Source organism: Euprymna scolopes, chromosome 46, assembly GCF_053919585.1.
Source record: "Euprymna scolopes isolate OS-2025 chromosome 46, ASM5391958v1, whole genome shotgun sequence".
Classification (NCBI taxonomy): Eukaryota; Metazoa; Mollusca; class Cephalopoda; order Sepiida; family Sepiolidae; genus Euprymna; species Euprymna scolopes.
The window spans coordinates 67144716-67171399 of record NC_136527.1 but is presented as its reverse complement, the minus strand read 5'-3'; the positions used below and the strand labels follow the sequence as shown (position 1 = coordinate 67171399).

Sequence of the window (26684 nt, the reverse complement as noted above, 5' to 3'; positions counted from 1 at the left end):
TTAAAAAAAAAAAAAATATTATTTCAATTTTCTGCGAACTTGTTTTTCCGGTCGCCATCTTAAATGTCGAACTTCACGCGCCAAACTCAACTCGTTTTATTATCGTTCTTTGTTCAATATTGCCAAACAGAATGTAAGTATGACTTGAATTTAATTGCTTTTTTTTTTTTTTACTACATGGTTGCTCCCAACCCATTATGTTTCCATTTGCTTTTGATATAGAAATAAATCAACAATCCATGTTCGCATAGAAACGAAATATATAATTTTATAGATTTCTTTCCGATCGGGTAAATTTTGTTGCTGTTGTTTTTAAAGTTTGTTTTTATTTTTCTCCCAGAAAATACTCTTGATATTGAAAACGTCGCAAATTAACTTTTTTATTTATCTATTTTTATTATTAACGTACGCTAGGTGTATCAGAATTTGGGGGGAATTTTTGGTGCTAGTGTACTTACTGATCCGCGCTATTTTTTAAATCGTATTTCCAAGTTTAATTAAAGTTTTATGATATGTTTTTTTTTTTATTCAGTTGTAAGGTTAAAGTATAGAATAGGTACAAAACACTCTCCGCTCCCCATGTTAAGAATGGCTTTTTAAATAATAACGTTATTATTTCAGCACGGATCAATAAGTGCATAGTACGGGATTTTTGACACCCCTAACACAAAACTGCGAATAAAATATTTTTAAAAAACTCGTAATTTCTCTTTTAAAAGTGTTTATTTTCTTTATGGAATATACTTCCAAAATAAACTATTAAAGTTGTTTAAAAAATGATAGAAATATTATTTTAAAAAAACTGTTTACAAAATGCCGGCGCACCTTCATGCAGCCATTTTTTTTTTTTTTTACGTAATTGAATTTTACGAGTTAAATATGTTTCAATTTTTAAACTTTAAAAATCTATCGAAATTTTTCTATTGGTTCAATTTTTACGATATTTTCAGCTTCAATGTGAAATTTTATGCTCTTTCCAATAAACCGAATATAATATTCTAGACAAGCGATTTTTTAAAAATCCACTCCCCATTTTGAAATGTCTATTAAATTTTAAATAATTTATGTACCAAAGTTTTATATATCACAATTTGAAGATAAAAGATCAATAAATAATATATTGTAATTTAAAACAAATAAGAAGTTTTTTTTTTAATTTACCTGTAAAATCCAAAAGGTAAAACCTTTTTGTTTTAACCACATTGATTTTTTTTTAAGTGAAACCATATAATCTTCTTATATTGCACAGAAACTTTCGTTTTATTACAAAAATTATTTCCATTTCATACAATGTTTATTTTTTAAATATTAAAAACAAAACTTACTCCATAAAGTGGAAATACAATATATTAAATCAAAAACTAATGTATTTCTTTGAGAAAAAAAAATTCCTTGACTGTTTTTTTTTTTTAGGCAAAAACTTATCAGTAAAATGAGACTCGTTTTTAACTATGGAGACACAAATTTCTTCAAGCACAAGGCTACACTGCTAATGTGAACGTGTGGTTTTTACGTCCTTCTGTTCCTCCGTAGTTTAAAACAAGGAGAAACACTACTTCCAGTTTTTTGGAAAATGCTTACATAATAGCGCGTTTTTCAAATAGTCGTTTAAAAAATTCTTTTATTTAAAAAATAAATGGGATTTAAAATATAAATACGGATAAATTCTTAACAATGAAGAATGGAACTACACATTGAATTGTTTTTTTTAGGTAAGTGATTTTTTTTAATTTATATCGATTTTTTATACTCGAAGTAAGTAAAATTTCGTTGGTTTTCTTTAAATCTTTTTTAAAGAAAACTGATTTTAAAAAAACAAATATTGCATAATTTACTATTAAACCTGTTATTTTTTTTAAAATTTGGTCTTTGCTCCTGTAATTGAAAAAAATTAGGGTTTGAATTACATTTTTCAAGTAGTTATAAGCTTAAGATTGGTTTCTGACACTGTTAAACGTATGCTAACCTAACGGTCCATAAATACATGAAGAAAGTAAGAAAAGGAAACGGTTTGGAGACGGTAATGATTCAATTAAAATAAAGTAAGTGATTTAAAATAGTACAAACCTGATGTTGTAAAATGTGCCGTTTCTTTCAGGAAACGGATAAAGAAAAAAAATGGCCGCTCCAGCTATTTATGGACTCAACATGAGGTAACGAGACTTGGAGGAAATATCCAAATGAGATGCAACTGGCTTTCAAATAAAAAGCCTTGGTGTCAGAGAGAGAGGGAGTGTATCTTTGAGAAAAGTAAGTTCTGACAGATGTGCGCTGGGGCTTGATACCAAGAATTGTGAGGAGTATGTATTCTTTCTTTGGACTTTACTTTCTAATAATACCAACATATTTAACTGCAAGCTATTTCGGCACAACAACAGCCATCTCAGCAAAAATAACCTTCTTAGTGACACACAATATGGTTTCCATTCTGCTACAGCAGATATGCTTACAGTTATATCTCATAGGATTAGCGAATCACTCGATGGAGGCAACCTTTCTAGGGCGATTGCTCTTGACATATCTAAGGCCTTTGATAGGGTATGGCATGAAGGTTTACTTCACAAGATCTCCAGCTATGGTATAGCTGGAAATGTCTTCTCAATTATTAAATAATTTCTTTCTGACGGGTTCATAAGAGTAGTAGTTGATGGGCAAAAATCACAAGCTCTCAGTATTAATGCTGGAATCCCTCAGGGGTCCACCCTGGGCCCAACTCTTTTCCTGATCTACATTAATGATCTTCCAAATCACATCCTTACATCATTTGTAGACATTTATGTTGATGACACTACCATCTATGGTAGCAAATCTAAGACTGTAAATGACTAAGTTCTCTCCGATTCTCTCCTCTGATCTTGAGCACGTGATACAATGGGGGAAGGAGTAGCTGGTTACTTTTAATGCATCTAAAACCAAGCTTCTATCTTTACATCATTAACATTCTGATCCCCATCTGGCATCAGTTGAAATGAATGGCTCTCGTCTTGAGGAGGCCTCAAGTTTTGACAAGCTTCTGGGCTTGATCTTTACCCCTGATCTTAAATGAAACAGGTACATCAAAACGGTTGGCAAGGCTACTGGAAAAATGGTGGGATCTTCTATCGATCCACTGCTGATTCAATTCTCTATTTATATAGCAGCAGGATGGAATACTGTTGCCACATCTGGGCAGGAGCTGCTAGAAAGAACTTGTCGTCTTGATAGAGTTCAAAATAGACTTTGTAGCCTCGTAGGAGATATCCTTTTCTTTTCCCTTCAACCTCTGTCTTACAGAAGAGATGTTGCATGTTTGTCTCTGCTGTATCATTAGTTTCATGGAAAGTGTTCGACTGAGCTTCAGTCTATGGTCCCACCTCGCCAAACTTTCACAAGAAACACTCGGCTAGCTGAAAACACTATCAATAATCCCCCCCACTCGTTATCTCTGCCTAAACCTAAACGTAGATTCCATGAACAAAGCTTCTTTCTTAAAACTGCACGCCTATGGAATTATCTTCTGTTTTCCTGCTTTCCAGCTGAGTACAATATGGTTGGCTTCAAGTCTAATGTTAACAAATTCTGGATGAGCCGTTCCACTTGTTAACAAATTTACCAAATTTCCATTACTAACAATTACTATATTGTCCAATTTCTACTGTACACTCTTAACCCTTATCCTCGAGTGGCCTCTTGGCCATAAGTGGTGATGCCTATGTAAAAAAAAACCCAACAAAAATAGGCAAGCGAGTAAGGTTAAGCCTTATTTCATTACAAACTAGGTAACCGCCCAGTGAAAATGGTGCTTACCTTACAAGAAAGGATATTTATTATTGAAAATGTTTTCCGAGATGGTGGCAAATTCACAAAAGAAGTGCAAGAGTCATTTCAAGAAAAATTTGGTGCAGAACGTTTGCCGCATCGAAATTGTGTTTCCGCTTTGTTGCATAAGTTCAAAGAAACTGGAAGTGTTCAAGACAAACCCAAAAGTGGCCGCCCAAAAGTCATTACAGATACATTATTACAAAATGTTACCAACAAACTTCAGAGGAGCCCACGAAAGTCTTTGAGGCGTTTGTCTCAAGAAACTAGGATATCTCTAACATCAACTCACCGAGCAGTGCATCAACTTAAATTCTTTCCATATAAAGTGCATGTTGTTCATGAACTGAAGCCTCAGGATTCAGAAAAACGTGTACTCTTCTGTACGTTCTCCACGATCAAAAAGTTGGTGTTTGGTGTGCTTTGTCAAGGCGGCTTATAATTGGACCTATCTTTTTTGAAAACACCATCACATCTGAGTGTTACATTCATAACATCCTGGAGCCATTTTTTGATCAACTGACGGAGCAAGAAAAGCAACAAGGCTGGTTCCAGCAAGATGGTGCAACTGCAGATACGGCTCATGTCAGTATGGCTGCAGTTGGTGATGTCTTTGGGGATCGTGTGATCTCTTGTAGTTTGTGGCCACCTCGATCACAGGATTTAACACCTCCTGACTTTTATTTGTGGGGCAAATTGAAAGGCTCAGTGTATGCAGACGATCCTCGAACTACGGATGAACTGAAGCAGAGAATAACAAGTGTTATTCAAAACATCAAACCTGATGAACTTGAGTGTGTTTTTCAAAACATGCAGCGTCGCGCTTGTTTATGTCTGCAGGTGAATGGCGCACACTTTCAACAGTTATTGTAGATCATATCTTACTGCACGAGTCAATCCTCAATCGTACTTTAGTTGATAAGGTATTGGATTTGTGAGTATTTGCAATAAATAGTATGTTTCTATGAGTTTTGTTTCTTTGGGTTATTAGCATATTCCTACTGCACTGTTTCTTTTGGAACACCCTGTAGAATCGATTTTTTATTGATTATTTTATATTATAAAGAATTAATTTACTTAGTCGACTAATTCACTAAAAAATTAAAAATAATAATGATAATGGTGTTCATCCAATTTCAGTCTGTGTTAACAGTATCACATTACCTGATATTTTGGCTCGACGATCTTAAACAGTCTTACATCTCTTGTAGATAAAAATAATTTTTACTGGGGAATATTTTACATTACATTAGTAGCTGTAACGTAAAGTATTTCCCAGTAAAAAAAAACAAACTTTTTGTTATCTATAAAAGAAAAAAGTCTATTTTTTGCAATCGGATTTTTATTTTATTTTAATTATTTATCTCATGAATCCGTGTACAAAACATATCTAAGAACATTGCCAGACATATAAATTAGCTTTGTATGAAATTTGCAAACAATATGTTCAGCCGTTTTGGACCCTATAAGGAAAAACTCGCACACAAAGTGACTTTTATATAATAATAGAGATTATTATTACTACATATTACTATACATATTATTATTGCATATCTATATATATATTATTGCGTATCTATGTAAACATTATTGCATATTTATATATATTATTGCATATCTATATATATTATTGCATATCTATAAACATTATTGCATATTTATATATATTATTGCATATTTATATATATTATTGCATATTTATATACATTATGGCATATCTATATATATTATTGCATATCTATATATATTATTGTATATCTATGTATATTATTGTATATCTATATATATTATTGCATATCTATATTATTGTATATCTATATATATTATTGCATATCTATATATATTATTGCATATCTATATTAGTGCATATCTATATATATTATTGCATATCTATATATATTAGTGCATATCTATATATATATATATTATTGCATATCTATATATATATATATTATTGCATATCTATATATATTAGTGCATATCTATATATATTATTGCATATCTATATATATTAGTGCATATCTATATATATATCTATATATATATATATTACATATCTATATATATTATTACATATCTATATATATTATTACATATCTATATATATTATTGCACATCTCTATATTATTGCATAGCTATATATGTATTTTGCACATCTATATATATATTAATGCATATCTATATATATTGCATATCTATATATATATATATATATATATATATATATATATATAAATATATATTATTGCATATCTTTACATATATTACTGCATAACTATATATATATTATTGTATATCTATATATATTATTGCATATCTTTTTTTTTTACATGGAGGTCACCACTTATCAAGGCTCGAAGGCCACTCAGGGATAAGGGTTATTGCATGTACAGTAATCAATGAGATATTATTGTAGTAATCATTAGTATTGGGGGTTTTGATAGAGTGTCTTACTTAAGGGGGCGGTTTGCCAGGAGTTTGTTTATGTTGGACGTCCAAGTTGTAGTCAGGTGGGAAACAGGCAAATGGCAGCAGAGAGTTCCACTGGCGTGCAGTTCTAAGGAAGAAGCTTTGCTCATGGAATCCTCGTTTGGATTTAGGCACAGATAAAGAGTGGGGAAAATTGTTGACAGTAGTTTCAGCCAGACGGGTGTTTCTCGTGAAAGATTGGCGAAGGGGGACAAGGGATTGGAGCTCAGACGAGCACCTGCCATGGAAATAGCGATAAAACAAAGACAGGCTCGCAACGTCTCTTCTGTGGGAGAGAGGTTGCAGTGAAGTGAAAATGGCATCCCCTGCTAAACCACGAAGTCTATTTTGTACTCTGTCAAGGCAGGATAGGCTGTTTTTAGCAGCTCCTGTCCAGATGTGGCAGCAGTACTCCATTCTTGGACGTACTTGGCTTTTATACAGATAGAGAATTGCATCAGTAGTGAGATATCTTCTGGAGCGGTAGAAGGATCCCACCATTTTCCCAGTGTCTCTGGCAACAGATTTGATGTATGTGGTCCATTTCAGATCAGGAGTAATGGTCAAACCCAGAAGCTTGTCAAAACATGGAGCCACTCCAAGACGAGAACCATGCATTTCAATTGATGCCAGATGGGGATCAGAGCGTTGATGATGTTAAGATAGAAGCTTGGTTTTAGATGCATTAAAGTGACCAGCCACCTCTTCCCCATTGTACCACATGCTCAAGATCAGAGGAGAGAGAATTAGAGAGAGAATTGATGTGTTGCCATAGATGGTCGTGTCATCAGCATAGATGTCAGCGAATGATGTAAGTATGTGTTTTGGGAGATCATTGATGTAGATCAGGAAGAGAGTTGGCCCCAGGATGGAATGGGGGACTCCAGCATTAATACTGTGGGCCTCTGATTTCTACCTATCAACTACTACCCTTATGAACCTATCAGAGAGAAATGATTTAATAATTGAGAACACATTTCCAGTAATACCGTAGCTGGAAATCTTGTGAAGTAGGCCCTTATGCCATACCTTATCAAAGGCCTTAGATATGTCAAGAGCAATTGACCTGGAAAGGAAACCTTTGTCAAGAGATTTACTAATCCTATGAGATATAACCGTTAGCACATCTGCTGTATATCTTGCATAACCTTATTGCGTGTCACTAAGAAGGTTGTTTCTGTTGAGGTGGTTGACTACTTCTTTATTTAATATGGATTCCAACAACTTACTCATGACACACAGGAGACTTATTGGTCTGTACTGAGAGGGAGATGACTTTTCACCTGAATTCTTAAATACAGGGCATACTGATTAGGTTTTCCAGGGTGTTGGAAAGCATTTCTCCTTAAGGCAACGCTTAAAAAGTTTTGTAAGTATGGGCGCAAGTTCTGGTTGGAGCTTTTTCAGCACTATAACTGGAATGCCATCAGGGCCAGTTGCTTTACTGGAATCAAGGTTCTTGATTAGCTTGGCGACCTCACGCACAGATATTTGTATGTTGCATAGCGTGTTGTCTGTTATAGGAGGAAATACAGGGAGTTGATGGTCATTGTCACATAGGGTAGAATTAGCAACAAAGTTCTTGGCAAATAGTCTGGCCTTGTCTGATGCTGACGAGATGACCTCAGGTCCATTGATGATATTTGGGATAGAACGAACACTTCTGTTCAAGATCCTGTTTGCTATTTTTCAGAACTGGTGGGAACCAAGCCGCTGCTCAGCTACTTTGGATTTAACAGACTGAGCATATAGCTCTCTTGCATTTTTTATTACTCTTTTACAGTGGTTGCTGGCAGTCCTGGAAGCAGCTTTAGTCTAAGTACATCTATTACGTTGGTAGCTATGGAAAAAGTGATTTCTGTGCGTGATGGCAGCAGCACATTCAGGGGAGAACCATGGCTGGCTGTTAGGTTTTTGTTGGAATTTTTTGGATGGTATGAATCGGTCTATGCCTATAATTAACCATACGGTCAGGTCTGATATTATAGAGGACACATCCTTTTTAAACATGGAATACAGAGGTAGGTAAGATATGAATGTACGGAAGCTATCCCAGTCAGCCATAGAGTATCAATATACAGTATGGTGGAGAGGTACATCTGAAGACTTATTACATTTCATTTTTATCTTAACTGCTACAACAGAGTGGTCAAGGGATCCCAGCGGAGATAGAACGGAACATGAACACAGCTCAGAGGAAATTGTGAGGAAAGGTCAAGAAGGCTTGCATATTGACCGGGTGTATCGGGCACACAGGTGGGTTCATGAACAATTTGAGTGAGGTCATAGGCAATGGCAAAATCATGGAAAAACCTCCCCTCATCATCGGTTTTATTTGAGTGGGTCAACCATTCCACATTATGAACATTGAAGTCACCGGAAATGTGAATGTTAGCCGAAGGATGTGGTCAATTTTCTCAGATAGGCTCTTAAAAATAGTAACTCCACTGTTGTGGGGGCGATAGAGGGCAAATATAAATGCAGTGGTCTAAGCTAGTGCAACCCTAAAGCACATATGAGGTAAATTAGGGTCTTTTCTGGAGATATCCCTACCACATGGAAAAACATCTTTGATGTAGGCACATATTCCATGCCCATGGCGATCTTGAGTGTCAGATTAAGATGTTAAGTTGGAGTATCGTTTAATTATGAATTCGTCTAGAGAAGTGGTTGGCTCTATGCCAGTTTCACTTAGAAAGAATATGTCCGGTTTCGTCTCCTGTAATTGTGTTTCAACCTCTGGAAGGTTGGAACGTAGACCCCTGATGTTGGAGAAGGAGACCTGGTAGTAGGGGTCTACATTGGTGGATGGAGTTCTAAGTTTATTCGGGTTTTTCTTTTAGATTTGTCATGATTAAGGTTTAGGGGTTTGTGGAGCAGGTCGGTAGACTTGGTTGGAGCAGGACAGAGGGAAAATAAGAGAGAAAAAGACAATTATTTTTTGTGGCACATGATAAGGTAAAGCCGTAACAATTACCCACTAGTATGGCATCGAGAGGCCCTACGAGAAACTACTGTATGGTCCAGAATCCATTCACCAAATGGCAATACAGCAGCCCCAGTACTTTGCACCTGCTGATAGGACAGCCTCCTTAGTGGTTAATCCAAGGTTCGGGTCCCTGACTATCAGGCGGGTAACGTCAGCCCAGATGAAACGTTTACCTCCAGCATCCTTACTAGTGACATGACCACAAGGATAGAAAGATAAGAAAACAGAACAAATATTCAGGATTAGAGTCAAACCTGTAATAAGGAAAAATTTAGTGTTTTTAGATTATTAGCCTGCAAAAGTTACGAACAGAAAAGTTTCTTAGCTTTTGGGAACCATAGCATTCGACTTGGCTTGAATGTGATAGGTTAAAGAGAACGAGTACCAGCCAGTCGGTCAGTCTGCTTTTATGCCGATATTTAAAGGTTATGTTGGCTGGTGCTGGAAGGGGGAGGGGGGGTCTTGGTCAGTTTTGTATTTTTATTTATTTCTTTTAAATTCAACATTGAATTATCTATCTAATGCCAGAATGTTCGACCACCCCATAATAAATATGCTATAATGAGACTTTTATCAAATTGAAAAAGTCTGGTTATTTTTAACTCGTTTAAAAAGCTGGTTAAGAAGTAATACCTTTAGGGTTATGTATTAACTTTAGCTAGAAGTAATGCATACTTATACTATATATATTATTGCATACTATATATATATTATTGCATATCTATATATATTATTGCATATCTATATGTATTATTGCATATCTATATATATATTATTGCATATCTTTATGTATTATTGCATATCTATATGTATTATTGTATATCTTTATGTATTATTGCATATCTATATATATTATTGCATATCTATATGTATTATTGCATACGTATATGTATTATTGCATATCTATATATATTATTGTATATCTATATGTATTATTGCATATCTTCATGTATTATTGCATATCTATATGTATTATTGTATATCTATATGCATTATTGCATATCTTTATGTATTATTGCATACGTATATGTATTATTGCATATCTAAATATATATTATTGTATATCTATATGTATTATTGCATATCTTCATGTATTATTGCATATCTATATGTATTATTGTATATCTATATGCATTATTGCATATCTTTATGTATTATTGCATATCTATATGTATTATTGTATATCAATATGTATTATTGTATATCTTTATGTATTATTGCATATCTATATGTATTATTGTATATCTATATGTATTATTGTATATCTATATATATATTATTGCATATCTCTCTATATATATATTATTGCATATCTATATATATTATTGCATATCTATATGGATTATTGCATATCTATATGTATTATTGCATATCTATATGTATTATTGCATATCTATATGTATTATTGTATATCTATATGCATTATTGCATATCTTTATGTATTATTGCATATCTATATGCATTATTGTATATCTTTATGTATTATTGTAAATCTATATGTATTATTGCATATCTTTATGTATTATTGCATATCTATATGTATTATTGCATATCTATATATATTATTACATATCTATATATATTATTGTATATCTATATGTATTATTATAAACTCACTTAATGATAATCACATTGCATCATTCAAATATTCAATTAAATAAAATTCTGCAATATTTGAATTATTATAAACTCACTTAATGATAATCACATTGCATCATTCAAATATTCAATTAAATAAAATTCTGCAGTATTTAAATTATTATAAACTCACTTAATGATAATCGCATTGCATCATTCAAATATTCAATTAAATAAAATTCTGCAGTATTTGAATTATTATAAACTCACTTAATGATAATCACATTGCATCATTCAAATATTCAATTAAACAAAATTCTGTGGTATTTAAATTATTATAAACTCACTTAATGATAATCACATTGCATCATTCAAATATTCAATTAAATAAAATTCTGCAGTATTTGAATTATTATAAACTCACTTAATGATAATCACATTGCATCATTCAAATATTCAATTAAATAAAATTCTGCAGTATTTAAATTATTATAAACTCCCTTAATGATAATCACATTGCATCATTCAAATATTCAATTAAATAAAATTCTGCAATATTGGAATTATTATAAACTCACTTAATGATAATCACATTGCATCATTCAAATATTCAATTAAATAAAATTCTGCAGTATTTAAATTATTATAAACTCACTTAATGATAATCACATTGCATCATTCAAATATTCAATTAAATAAAATTCTGCAGTATTTGAATTATTATAAACTCAATTAATAATAATCACATTGCATCATTAAAATATTCAATTAAATAAAATTCTGTGGTATTTGAATTATTATAAACTCACTTAATGATAATCACATTGCATCATTCAAATATTCAATTAAATAAAATTCTGCAGTATTTGAATTATTATAAACTCACTTAATGATAATCACATTGCATCATTCAAATATTCAATTAAATAAAATTCTGCGGTATTTGAATTATTATAAACTCACTTAATGATAATCGCATTGCATCATTCAAATATTCAATTAAATAAAATTCTGCGGTATTTGAATTATTATAAACTCACTTAATGATAATCGCATTGCATCATTCAAATATTCAATTAAATAAAATTCTGCGGTATTTGAATTATTATAAACTCACTTAATGATAATCGCATTGCATCATTCAAATATTCAATTAAATAAAATTCTGCAATATTTAAATTATTATAAACTCACTGAATGATAATCAAATTGCATCATTCAAATATTCAATTAAATAAAATTCTGCAATATTTAAATTATTATAAACTCACTTAATGATAATCAAATTGCGTCATTAAAATATTCAATTAAATAAAATTCTGCAATATTTAAATTATTATAAACTCACTTAATGATAATCAAATTGCATCATTCAAATATTCAATTAAATAAAATTCTGCAATATTTAAATTATTATAAACTCACTTAATGATAATCACATTGCATCATTCAAATATTCAATTAAATAAAATTCTGCAGTATTTGAATTATTATAAACTCACTTAATGATAATCACATTGCATCATTCAAATATTCAATTAAATAAAATTCTGCAGTATTTGAATTATTATAAACTCACTTAATGATAATCAAATTGCATCATTCAAATATTCAATTAAATAAAATTCTGCAGTATTTGAATTATTATAAACTCACTTAATGATAATCAAATTGCATCATTCAAATATTCAGTTAAATAAAATTCTGCAGTATTTGAATTATTATAAACTCACTTAATGATAATCAAATTGCATCATTCAAATATTCAATTAAATAAAATTCTACAGTATTTGAATTATTATAAACTCACTTAATGATAATCAAATTGCATCATTCAAATATTCAATTAAATAAAATTCTGCGGTATTTGAATTATTATAAACTCACTTAATGATAATCACATTGCATCAATCAAATATTCAATTAAATAAAATTCTGCAGTATTTAAATTATTATAAACTCACTTAATGATAATCAAATTGCATCATTCAAATATTCAATTAAATAAAATTCTACAGTATTTGAATTATTATAAACTCACTTAATGATAATCAAATTGCATCATTCAAATATTCAATTAAATAAAATTCTGCGGTATTTGAATTATTATAAACTCACTTAATGATAATCACATTGCATCATTCAAATATTCAATTAAATAAAATTCTGCAATATTTGAATTATTATAAACTCACTTAATGATAATCACATTGCATCATTCAAATATTCAATTAAATAAAATTCTTCAGTATTTGAATTATTATCAACTCACTTAATGATAATCACATTGCATAATTCAAATATTCAATTAAATTAAATTCTGCAGTATTTGAATTATTATAAACTCACTTAATGATAATCAAATTGCATCATTCAAATATTCAATTAAATAAAATTCTGCAATATTTGAATTATTATAAACTCACTTAATGATAATCACATTGCGTCATTCAAATATTCAATTAAATAAAATTCTGCAATATTTAAATTATTATAAACTCACTTAATGATAATCACATTGCATCATTCAAATATTCAATTAAATAAAATTCTGCAATATTTAAATTATTATAAACTCACTTAATGATAATCACATTGCGTCATTCAAATATTCAATTAAATAAAATTCTGCAATATTTAAATTATTATAAACTCACTTAATGATAATCACATTGCATCATTCAAATATTCAATTAAATAAAATTCTGCAATATTTAAATTATTATAAACTCACTTAATGATAATCACATTGCGTCATTCAAATATTCAATTAAATAAAATTCTGCAGTATTTGAATTATTATAAACTCACTTAATGATAATCGCATTGCATCATTCAAATATTCAATTAAATAAAATTCTGCAGTATTTGAATTATTATAAACTCACTTAATGATAATCAAATTGCATCATTCAAATATTCAATTAAATAAAATTCTGCAATATTTGAATTATTATAAACTCACTTAATGATAATCAAATTGCATCATTCAAATATTCAATTAAATAAAATTCTGCAGTATTTGAATTATTATAAACTCACTTAATGATAATCACATTGCATCATTCAAATATTCAATTAAATAAAATTCTGCAATATTTGAATTATTATAAACTCACTTAATGATAATCAAATTGCATCATTCAAATATTCAATTAAATAAAATTCTACAGTATTTGAATTATTATAAACTCACTTAATGATAATCACATTGCGTCATTCAAATATTCAATTAAATAAAATTCTGCAGTATTTGAATTATTATAAACTCACTTAATGATAATCAAATTGCATCATTCAAATATTCAATTAAATAAAATTCTGCGGTATTTGAATTATTATAAACTCACTTAATGATAATCACATTGCGTCATTCAAATATTCAATTAAATAAAATTCTGCAGTATTTGAATTATTATAAACTCACTTAATGATAATCAAATTGCATCATTCAAATATTCAATTAAATAAAATTCTGCAATATTTGAATTATAATAAACTCACTTAATGATAATCAAATTGCGTCATTCAAATATTCAATTAAATAAAATTCTGCAGTATTTAAATTATTATAAACTCACTTAATGATAATCACATTGCGTCATTCAAATATTCAATTAAATAAAATTCTGCAGTATTTGAATTATTATAAACTCACTTAATGATAATCACATTGCATCATTCAAATATTCAATTAAATAAAATTCTGCAATATTTGAATTATTATAAACTCACTTAATGATAATCACATTGCATCATTCAAATATTCAATTAAATAAAATTCTGCAGTATTTGAATTATTATAAACTCACTTAATGATAATCACATTGCATCATTCAAATATTCAATTAAATAAAATTCTGCAGTATTTGAATTATTATAAACTCACTTAATGATAATCACATTGCGTCATTCAAATATTCAATTAAATAAAATTCTGCAGTATTTGAATTATTATAAACTCACTTAATGATAATCACATTGCATCATTCAAATATTCAATTAAATAAAATTCTGCAGTATTTGAATTATTATAAACTCACTTAATGATAATCACATTGCATCATTCAAATATTCAATTAAATAAAATTCTACAGTATTTGAATTATTATAAACTCACTTAATGATAATCACATTGCGTCATTCAAATATTCAATTAAATAAAATTCTGCAGTATTTGAATTATTATAAACTCACTTAATGATAATCAAATTGCATCATTCAAATATTCAATTAAATAAAATTCTGCAGTATTTAAATTATTATAAACTCACTTAATGATAATCACATTGCATCATTCAAATATTCAATTAAATAAAATTCTGCAGTATTTGAATTATTATAAACTCACTTAATGATAATCACATTGCATCATTCAAATATTCAATTAAATAAAATTCTGCAGTATTTGAATTATTATAAACTCACTTAATGATAATCACATTGCATCATTCAAATATTCAATTAAATAAAATTCTACAGTATTTGAATTATTATAAACTCACTTAATGATAATCAAATTGCATCATTCAAATATTCAATTAAATAAAATTCTGCAGTATTTGAATTATTATAAACTCACTTAATGATAATCACATTGCATCATTCAAATATTCAATTAAATAAAATTCTACAGTATTTGAATTATTATAAACTCACTTAATGATAATCAAATTGCATCATTCAAATATTCAATTAAATAAAATTCTGCAGTATTTGAATTATTATAAACTCACTTAATGATAATCACATTGCATCATTCAAATATTCAATTAAATAAAATTCTACAGTATTTGAATTATTATAAACTCACTTAATGATAATCACATTGCATCATTCAAATATTCAATTAAATAAAATTCTGCAGTATTTGAATTATTATTAACTCACTTAATGATAATCAAATTGCATCATTCAAATATTCAATTAAATAAAATTCTGCAGTATTTGAATTATTATAAACTCACTTAATGATAATCACATTGCATCATTCAAATATTCAATTAAATAAAATTCTACAGTATTTGAATTATTATAAACTCAATTAATGATAATCACATTGCATCATTCAAATATTCAATTAAATAAAATTCTGCAGTATTTGAATTATTATAAACTCAATTAATGATAATCAAATTGCATCATTCAAATATTCAATTAAATAAAATTCTACAGTATTTGAATTATTATAAACTCACTTAATGATAATCACATTGCATCATTCAAATATTCAATTAAATAAAATTCTACAGTATTTGAATTATTATAAACTCACTTAATGATAATCACATTGCATCATTCAAATATTCAATTAAATAAAATTCTGCAATATTTGAATTATTATAAACTCACTTAATGATAATCACATTGCATCATTCAAATATTCAATTAAATAAAATTCTGCAGTATTTGAATTATTATAAACTCAATGATAATCAAATTGCATCATTCAAATATTCAATTAAATAAAATTCTGCAGTATTTGAATTATTATAAACTCACTTAATGATAATAAAATTGCATCATTCAAATATTCAATTAAATAAAATTCTACAGTATTTGAATTATTATAAACTCACTTAATGATAATCAAATTGCATCATTCAAATATTCAATTAAATAAAATTCTGCAGTATTTGAATTATTATAAACTCACTTAATGATAATCACATTGCATCATTCAAATATTCAATTAAATAAAATTCTTCAGTATTTGAATTATTATAAACTCACTTAATGATAATAAAATTGCATCATTCAAATATTCAATTAAATAAAATTCTGCAGTATTTGAATTATTATAAACTCACTTAATGATAATCACATTGCCTCATTCAAATATTCAATTAAATAAAATTCTGCAGTATTTGAATTATTATAAACTCACTTAATGATAATCACATTGCATCATTCAAATATTCAATTAAATAAAATTCTGCAGTATTTGAATTATTATAAACTCACTTAATGATAATCACATTGCATCATTCAAATATTCAATTAAATAAAATTCTGCAGTATTTGAATTATTATAAACTCACTTAATGATAATCACATTACATCATTCAAATATTCAATTAAATAAAATTCTGCAGTATTTGAATTATTATTAACTCACTTAATGATAATCAAATTGCATCATTCAAATATTCAATTAAATAAAATTCTGCAGTATTTGAATTATTATAAACTCACTTAATGATAATCAAATTGCATCATTCAAATATTCAATTAAATAAAATTCTGCAATATTTGAATTATTATAAACTCACTTAATGATAATCAAATTGCATCATTCAAATATTCAATTAAATAAAATTCTACAGTATTTGAATTATTATAAACTCACTTAATGATAATCACATTGCATCATTCAAATATTCAATTAAATAAAATTCTGCAGTATTTGAATTATTATAAACTCACTTAATGATAATCAAATTGCATCATTCAAATATTCAATTAAATAAAATTCTGCAGTATTTGAATTATTATAAACTCACTTAATGATAATCACATTGCATCATTCAAATATTCAATTAAATAAAATTCTGCAGTATTTAAATTATTATAAACTCACTTAATGATAATCAAATTGCATCATTCAAATATTCAATTAAATAAAATTCTGCAGTATTTGAATTATTATAAACTCACTTAATGATAATCACATTGCATCATTCAAATATTCAATTAAATAAAATTCTGCAGTATTTGAATTATTATAAACTCACTTAATGATAATCACATTGCATCATTCAAATATTCAATTAAATAAAATTCTGCAGTATTTGAATTATTATAAACTCACTTAATGATAATCACATTGCATCATTCAAATATTCAATTAAATAAAATTCTGCAGTATTTGAATTATTATAAACTCACTTAATGATAATCACATTGCATCATTCAAATATTCAATTAAATAATATTCTGCAGTATTTGAATTATTATAAACTCACTTAATGATAATCAAATTGCATCATTCAAATATTCAATTAAATAAAATTCTGCAGTATTTGAATTATTATAAACTCACTTAATGATAATCAAATTGCATCATTCAAATATTCAATTAAATAAAATTCTGCAGTATTTGAATTATTATAAACTCACTTAATGATAATCACATTGCATCATTCAAATATTCAATTAAATAAAATTCTGCAGTATTTGAATTATTATAAACTCACTTAATGATAATCACATTGCATCATTCAAATATTCAATTAAATAAAATTCTGCAGTATTTGAATTATTATAAACTCACTTAATGATAATCACATTGCATCATTCAAATATTCAATTAAATAATATTCTGCAGTATTTGAATTATTATAAACTCACTTAATGATAATCAAATTGCATCATTCAAATATTCAATTAAATAAAATTCTGCAGTATTTGAATTATTATAAACTCACTTAATGATAATAGAATTGCATCATTCAAATATTCAATTAAATAAAATTCTGCAGTATTTGAACTATTATAAACTCACTTAATGATAATCACATTGCATCATTCAAATATTCAATTAAATAAAATTCTGCAGTATTTGAATTATTATAAACTCACTTAATGATAATCAAATTGCATCATTCAAATATTCAATTAAATAAAATTCTACAGTATTTGAATTATTATAAACTCACTTAATGATAATCACATTGCATCATTCAAATATTCAATTAAATAAAATTCTGCAGTATTTGAATTATTATAAACTCACTTAATGATAATCACATTGCATCATTCAAATATTCAATTAAATAAAATTCTGCAGTATTTGAATTATTATAAACTCACTTAATGATAATCACATTGCGTCATTCAAATATTCAATTAAATAAAATTCTGCAGTATTTGAATTATTATAAACTCACTTAATGATAATCACATTGCATCATTACAATATTCAATTAAATAAAATTCTGCAGTATTTGAATTATTATAAACTCACTTAATGATAATCACATTGCATCATTCAAATATTCAATTAAATAAAATTCTGCAGTATTTGAATTATTATAAACTCACTTAATGATAATCACATTGCATCATTCAAATATTCAATTAAATAAAATTCTGCAGTATTTGAATTATTATAAACTCACTTAATGATAATCACATTGCATCATTCAAATATTCAATTAAATAATATTCTGCAGTATTTGAATTATTATAAACTCACTTAATGATAATCAAATTGCATCATTCAAATATTCAATTAAATAAAATTCTGCAGTATTTGAATTATTATAAACTCACTTAATGATAATCACATTGCATCATTCAAATATTCAATTAAATTAAATTCTGCAGTATTTGAATTATTATAAACTCACTTAATGATAATCAAATTGCATCATTCAAATATTCAATTAAATAAAATTCTACAGTATTTGAATTATTATAAACTCACTTAATGATAATCAAATTGCATCATTCAAATATTCAATTAAATAAAATTCTGCAGTATTTGAATTATTATAAACTCACTTAATGATAATCAAATTGCATCATTCAAATATTCAATTAAATAAAATTCTGCAATATTTGAATTATTATAAACTCACTTAATGATAATCACATTGCATCATTCAAATATTCAATTAAATAATATTCTGCAGTATTTGAATTATTATAAACTCACTTAATGATAATCACATTGCATCATTCAAATATTCAATTAAATAAAATTCTGCAGTATTTGAATTATTATAAACTCACTTAATGATAATCACATTGCATCATTCAAATATTCAATTAAATAAAATTCTGCAGTATTTGAATTTTTATAAACTCACTTAATGATAATCACATTGCGTCATTCAAATATTCAATTAAATAAAATTCTGCAGTATTTGAATTATTATAAACTCACTTAATGATAATCACATTGCATCATTCAAATATTCAGTTAAATAAAATTCTGCAGTATTTGAATTATTATAAACTCACTTAATGATAATCACATTGCATCATTCAAATATTCAATTAAATAAAATTCTGCAGTATTTGAATTATTATAAACTCACTTAATGATAATCACATTGCATCATTCAAATATTCAATTAAATAAAATTCTGCAGTATTTGAATTATTATAAACTCACTTAATGATAATCAAATTGCGTCATTCAAATATTCAATTAAATAAAATTCTGCAATATTTAAATTATTATAAACTCACTTAATGATAATCAAATTGCATCATTCAAATATTCAATTAAATAAAATTCTGCAGTATTTGAATTATTATAAACTCACTTAATGATAATCAAATTGCGTCATTCAAATATTCAATTAAATAAAATTCTGCAATATTTAAATTATTATAAACTCACTTAATGATAATCAAATTGCATCATTCAAATATTCAATTAAATAAAATTCTGCAGTATTTGAATTATTATAAACTCAATGATAATCACATTGTATCATTCAAATATTCAATTAAATAAAATTCTGCAGTATTTGAATTATTATAAACTCACTTAATGATAATCACATTGCATCATTCAAATATTCAATTAAATAAAATTCTGCAGTATTTGAATTATTATTAACTCACTTAATGATAATCGCATTGCATCATTCAAATATTCAATTAAATAAAATTCTGCAATATTTGAATTATTATTAACTCACTTAATGATAATCGCATTGCATCATTCAAATATTCAATTAAATAAAATTCTGCAATATTTGAATTATTATAAACTCACTTAATGATAATCGCATTGCATCATTCAAATATTCAATTAAATAAAATTCTGCAATATTTGAATTATTATAAACTCACTTAATGATAATCAAATTGCATCATTCAAATATTCAATTAAATTAAATTCTGCAGTATTTGAATTATTATAAACTCACTTAATGATAATCACATTGCATCATTCAAATATTCAATTAAATAAAATTCTGCAGTATTTAAATTATTATAAACTCACTTAATGATAATCAAATTGCATCATTCAAATATTCAATTAAATAAAATTCTGCAGTATTTGAATTATTATAAACTCACTTAATGATAATCACATTGCATCATTCAAATATTCAATTAAATAAAATTCTGCAGTATTTGAATTATTATAAACTCACTTAATGATAATCACATTGCATCATTCAAATATTCAATTAAATAAAATTCTGCAGTATTTGAATTATTATAAACTCACTTAATGATAATCACATTGCATCATTCAAATATTCAATTAAATAAAATTCTGCAGTATTTGAATTATTATAAACTCACTTAATGATAATCACATTGCATCATTCAAATATTCAATTAAATAATATTCTGCAGTATTTGAATTATTATAAACTCACTTAATGATAATCAAATTGCATCATTCAAATATTCAATTAAATAAAATTCTGCAGTATTTGAATTATTATAAACTCACTTAATGATAATCAAATTGCATCATTCAAATATTCAATTAAATAAAATTCTGCAATATTTGAATTATTATAAACTCACTTAATGATAATCACATTGCATCATTCAAATATTCAATTAAATAAAATTCTGCAGTATTTGAATTATTATAAACTCACTTAATGATAATCAAATTGCATCATTCAAATATTCAATTAAATAAAATTCTACAGTATTTGAATTATTATAAACTCACTTAATGATAATCACATTGCATCATTCAAATATTCAATTAAATAAAATTCTGCAGTATTTGAATTATTATAAACTCACTTAATGATAATCACATTGCATCATTCAAATATTCAATTAAATAAAATTCTACAGTATTTGAATTATTATAAACTCACTTAATGATAATCACATTGCGTCATTCAAATATTCAATTAAATAAAATTCTGCAATATTTAAATTATTATAAACTCACTTAATGATAATCAAATTGCATCATTCAAATATTCAATTAAATAAAATTCTGCAGTATTTGAATTATTATAAACTCACTTAATGATAATCACATTGCGTCATTCAAATATTCAATTAAATAAAATTCTGCAGTATTTGAATTATTATAAACTCACTTAATGATAATCAAATTGCATCATTCAAATATTCAATTAAATAAAATTCTGCAGTATTTGAATTATTATAAACTCACTTAATGATAATCAAATTGCATCATTCAAATATTCAATTAAATAAAATTCTGCAGTATTTGAATTATTATAAACTCACTTAATGATAATCACATTGCATCATTCAAATATTCAATTAAATAAAATTCTGCAGTATTTAAATTATTATAAACTCACTTAATGATAATCAAATTGCATCATTCAAATATTCAATTAAATAAAATTCTGCAGTATTTGAATTATTATAAACTCACTTAATGATAATCAAATTGCATCATTCAAATATTCAATTAAATAAAATTCTGCAGTATTTGAATTATTATAAACTCACTTAATGATAATCAAATTGCATCATTCAAATATTCAATTAAATAAAATTCTGCAGTATTTGAATTATTATAAACTCACTTAATGATAATCACATTGCGTCATTCAAATATTCAATTAAATAAAATTCTGCAGTATTTGAATTATTATAAACTCACTTAATGATAATCAAATTGCATCATTCAAATATTCAATTAAATAAAATTCTGCAGTATTTGAATTATTATAAACTCACTTAATGATAATCAAATTGCATCATTCAAATATTCAATTAAATAAAATTCTGCAGTATTTGAATTATTATAAACTCACTTAATGATAATCACATTGCATCATTCAAATATTCAATTAAATAAAATTCTGCAGTATTTGAATTATTATAAACTCACTTAATGATAATCACATTGCGTCATTCAAATATTCAATTAAATAAAATTCTGCAGTATTTGAATTATTATAAACTCACTTAATGATAATCAAATTGCATCATTCAAATATTCAATTAAATAAAATTCTGCAGTATTTGAATTATTATAAACTCACTTAATGATAATCAAATTGCATCATTCAAATATTCAATTAAATAAAATTCTGCAATATTTGAATTATTATAAACTCACTTAATGATAATCGCATTGCATCATTCAAATATTCAATTAAATAAAATTCTGCAGTATTTGAATTATTATAAACTCACTTAATGATAATCAAATTGCATCATTCAAATATTCAATTAAATAAAATTCTGCAGTATTTGAATTATTATAAACTCGCTTAATGATAATCAAATTGCATCATTCAAATATTCAATTAAATAAAATTCTGCGGTATTTGAATTATTATAAACTCACTTAATGATAATCAAATTGCATCATTCAAATATTCAATTAAATAAAATTCTGCAATATTTGAATTATTATAAACTCACTTAATGATAATCAAATTGCATCATTCAAATATTCAATTAAATAAAATTCTGCAGTATTTGAATTATTATAAACTCACTTAATGATAATCAAATTGCATCATTCAAATATTCAATTAAATAAAATTCTGCGGTATTTAAATTATTATAAACTCACTTAATGATAATCGCATTGCATCATTCAAATATTCAATTAAATAAAATTCTGCAGTATTTTAATTATTATAAACTCACTTAATGATAATCAAATTGCATCATTCAAATATTCAATTAAATAAAATTCTGCAGTATTTGAATTATTATAAACTCGCTTAATGATAATCAAATTGCATCATTCAAATATTCAATTAAATAAAATTCTGCGGTATTTGAATTATTATAAACTCACTTAATGATAATCAAATTGCATCATTCAAATATTCAATTAAATAAAATTCTGCGGTATTTGAATTATTATAAACTCACTTAATGATAATCAAATTGCATCATTCAAATATTCAATTAAATAAAATTCTGCGGTATTTGAATTATTTTTGTAAAGAAAAGATTTAAAAATTGTGCATATTTTCAAGAAACTCACACTCTCCAGAATCAAAAGAAATGAAAAGAATGTAGACTTCAGAGTGGGTGATCACTTCTCTCCTTACAATTAATTTTGAATTTTCTGTCATTTCCATAAGACATACATATTTTATTGTTGAGGGACGACTTCTTAACATGGACACAAATTCATAAATATTAATACCAAAATATATCTCTGTAATAGTATAGATCTTAAAAGCTTTCTTTTGTGTTCTTTTAACACAGTGATTAGATGAAAAGTTTATGCCATTTTCCAAATAATTTTCTATTATCTGAATAAATATTTTAAGACAGATTTCAGAAATTAGTTCTGTTAATTATTAATGTAGTAATATAGTTTTTGAATGATTTAATATCAGCAATAGCATAGAATATGTAAATCTTTTCATGTTTCTTACATTGAAATTGTATCAGTGATTGCCTTGTTCTCCCTTCACTCGTATTAATTGCTAACGATTTGTAACTGAATAGTTGATGTAATCTATTAAAACAGACATGTCCCACTCAGTGTTATAGACTGAATTCCTTTTAATATTTTATTATTAACAACTTTATTTGCTATGTTCTGCGCATTTAGACAATTTAGTATATGTTAAAGTAATCTGTTTGTGACAAATTAATATAAGAATTATGACAATTCTAATAAATTGAATGCTTATATACAACATGGAGTGTAAATAATAAAAAATGTATTTATTTTTTCACAGATGTTCCAGTTTATAAATATTATACATTTTTATGGAAATTAAAGGATCATCATTATTTTTGAAAAGACATTTAAAGAAAGCTGAAAATTTAAATGAAAAAAGAATTGTGCATATAACAACAACCAACAACATTATAAATCTACTGCAAAAAAGATAAAAATATCAACTTCAATGACAAGTATAATTGCTTTCACTTGCTTCAACTAGTGCTACGAGAATAGACTGTCTGAAGATACTGGCTTTCTGGCTTAAAATGCACTAAACCTTGATGCTATTATTTTTTTTCCTTTCTCCTTGTATAACAGAATCGTTTCCGGCAAAGGCGAAGAAAAAACAATTTTCTAGAAAGGAACCAAACAAGAATGTATGACTAAATATTAAAAGTTATAAAGATTTTGAAGACTAAAACTTTTCCCAAAATTACTTGATTTAGCATTAAAAAAAATCTGTATAGTGTTTATATGCCATAAAACGTCACAAGCAAACACCATAAATAAATATTTGCTGATATAAAGAACTCGAAAGTGTAGAAGCATTTTCCAAAATTACTGGAATTGCATCAAATAACCGTAAAACAGGTAAAGCATATTTTGGATTTTCGTGAACGAGGCAATTTGGAATAATTTTACTATTTTCATACGATTCATTTTCCTGGCATATTTTTATGAACAACTCATACATCTCTCATCATATTAAACGATTAAATGGCTTTAACATCAATATATTCTAAAGAAACAACATATTTAAGTACTTCTGAATAGAACAAAGCAAAATCACAGCACAGAAAAGCTATCTTTTTACTTAACGTTGTTACGTGTGTAGATATAATATAATTCTCCATATAAAAGATACCTAACGTTTTGCCTCTTTTAAATACAAGTCAAGTTTTGCAGTATGCTTAGAAATTATAGTGGGAATTATCCATTTTTTAAAATCGAATATGTAGATTTTCTGGTTCAAATATTTTAGCACATATACGAACACACCTGAAAATATTCCTCTAAAGTTTGTGTCTCTTCTTTTTGTGACAAACACATAGCAAGCATACCCGGTGAACCAAGTGCAAATGAAATACAAACGATTGCACTGAAAATTACCATACACATGTGCGCACTATAAACTATAAATAGATATAAAATCCGGGGAAAGGAAGTGAAGCCGACACACTAAGCAGGGTTCGCTCGCTGACAGACGCGAAAATTTTGAAAATGGGCAATCAATATAAGCTATGTAATTTAACAAATCCTAATATTACAAAAATGGCAACTGTTTTTTTTTTTTTTTTTTTTCTCTCTAAATTTTGACTAATGTATTTTAACTATATGCGCATATATTGTCTTTAACTCTTTGCTTCCATGCGAGTCGTTTCTTATTACTTTATTTTTTATTTATTTATTCACCTTGTTTATTTATTTCTTTTTGCTTTTACCAACTGTGTATACCTTCTCTTTAAATGTATTTATTTAATGCATTTTAATTACATATGCGTAAAAATGGTCTCTAACACTTAGTCCCACGCGAGCCGTTTTTAAGGTCAGAAGAACTCTACTCGAAAACGAATAGCCTATGCAAGAATATAGAACAGAGCTAGGACCACCTTTCTTTCTACTATAGAAAACAGAAGAACTTTAGTATACTTAATATATGCAATCACCGTACGCTTGCTTGTATGTAAGTGTCCTCCATGATACCCATACCATACCAAACCACTGCACGTGGCTCATAATTTGACTGGCACTATATTTTTAACTGCAATATACATAATCCCAGCTGTGATACTAGGGCTAATTTTCTGAATAGATGCAACACTCTGCGCCTGACCTTAATGACTTCAATTCCAAATCCCATTAATTAGCTGTCCCTATAACTGGGAGGGAAAAACCTAATAGCTAGCTACGAAATCCTATACATTTTACCTCCAAGACGATTGCGTTTGTCTTACCTGCATGCATAAAAAAAAAAAAAAAAAAAAAAAAAAATTTCCTCCCTTCTTCAGACTAAACCTTACCTGTAACTCAAAAATCCTAATGGAAATCCATCTGTAAATAAATAACCCCTCTTCTCTTGAACGCTAACAATCTACTCCTTCCAACCTATCCGCCACTAAACTCCCACATTGCTCCGCATCTGTAGTTGAATCGCTAACTTCCAGCCCCTAATCCCTCACATGCAAACTGTTTTAATAACCATCACTAAACATCTGTACATTTCTA

The 26684-nt window shown here is 26.7% G+C and overlaps 1 long non-coding RNA gene across 2 annotated transcripts; it reads left to right on the top strand.

Moving 5' to 3' along the window:
• The first annotated feature begins 39 nt into the window (after positions 1 to 39).
• Positions 40 to 25774, top strand: LOC145270521 (uncharacterized). 2 transcript variants are annotated; one of them, XR_013865415.1, is made up of 3 exons: positions 40 to 133; positions 2099 to 2250; positions 24472 to 25774. It is a non-coding gene; the product is annotated as an uncharacterized LOC145270521 (long non-coding RNA). The 2 variants fall into 2 exon arrangements; XR_013865414.1 differs by having other exon boundaries at positions 2099 to 2300.
• Positions 25775 to 26684: the final 910 nt, after the last annotated feature.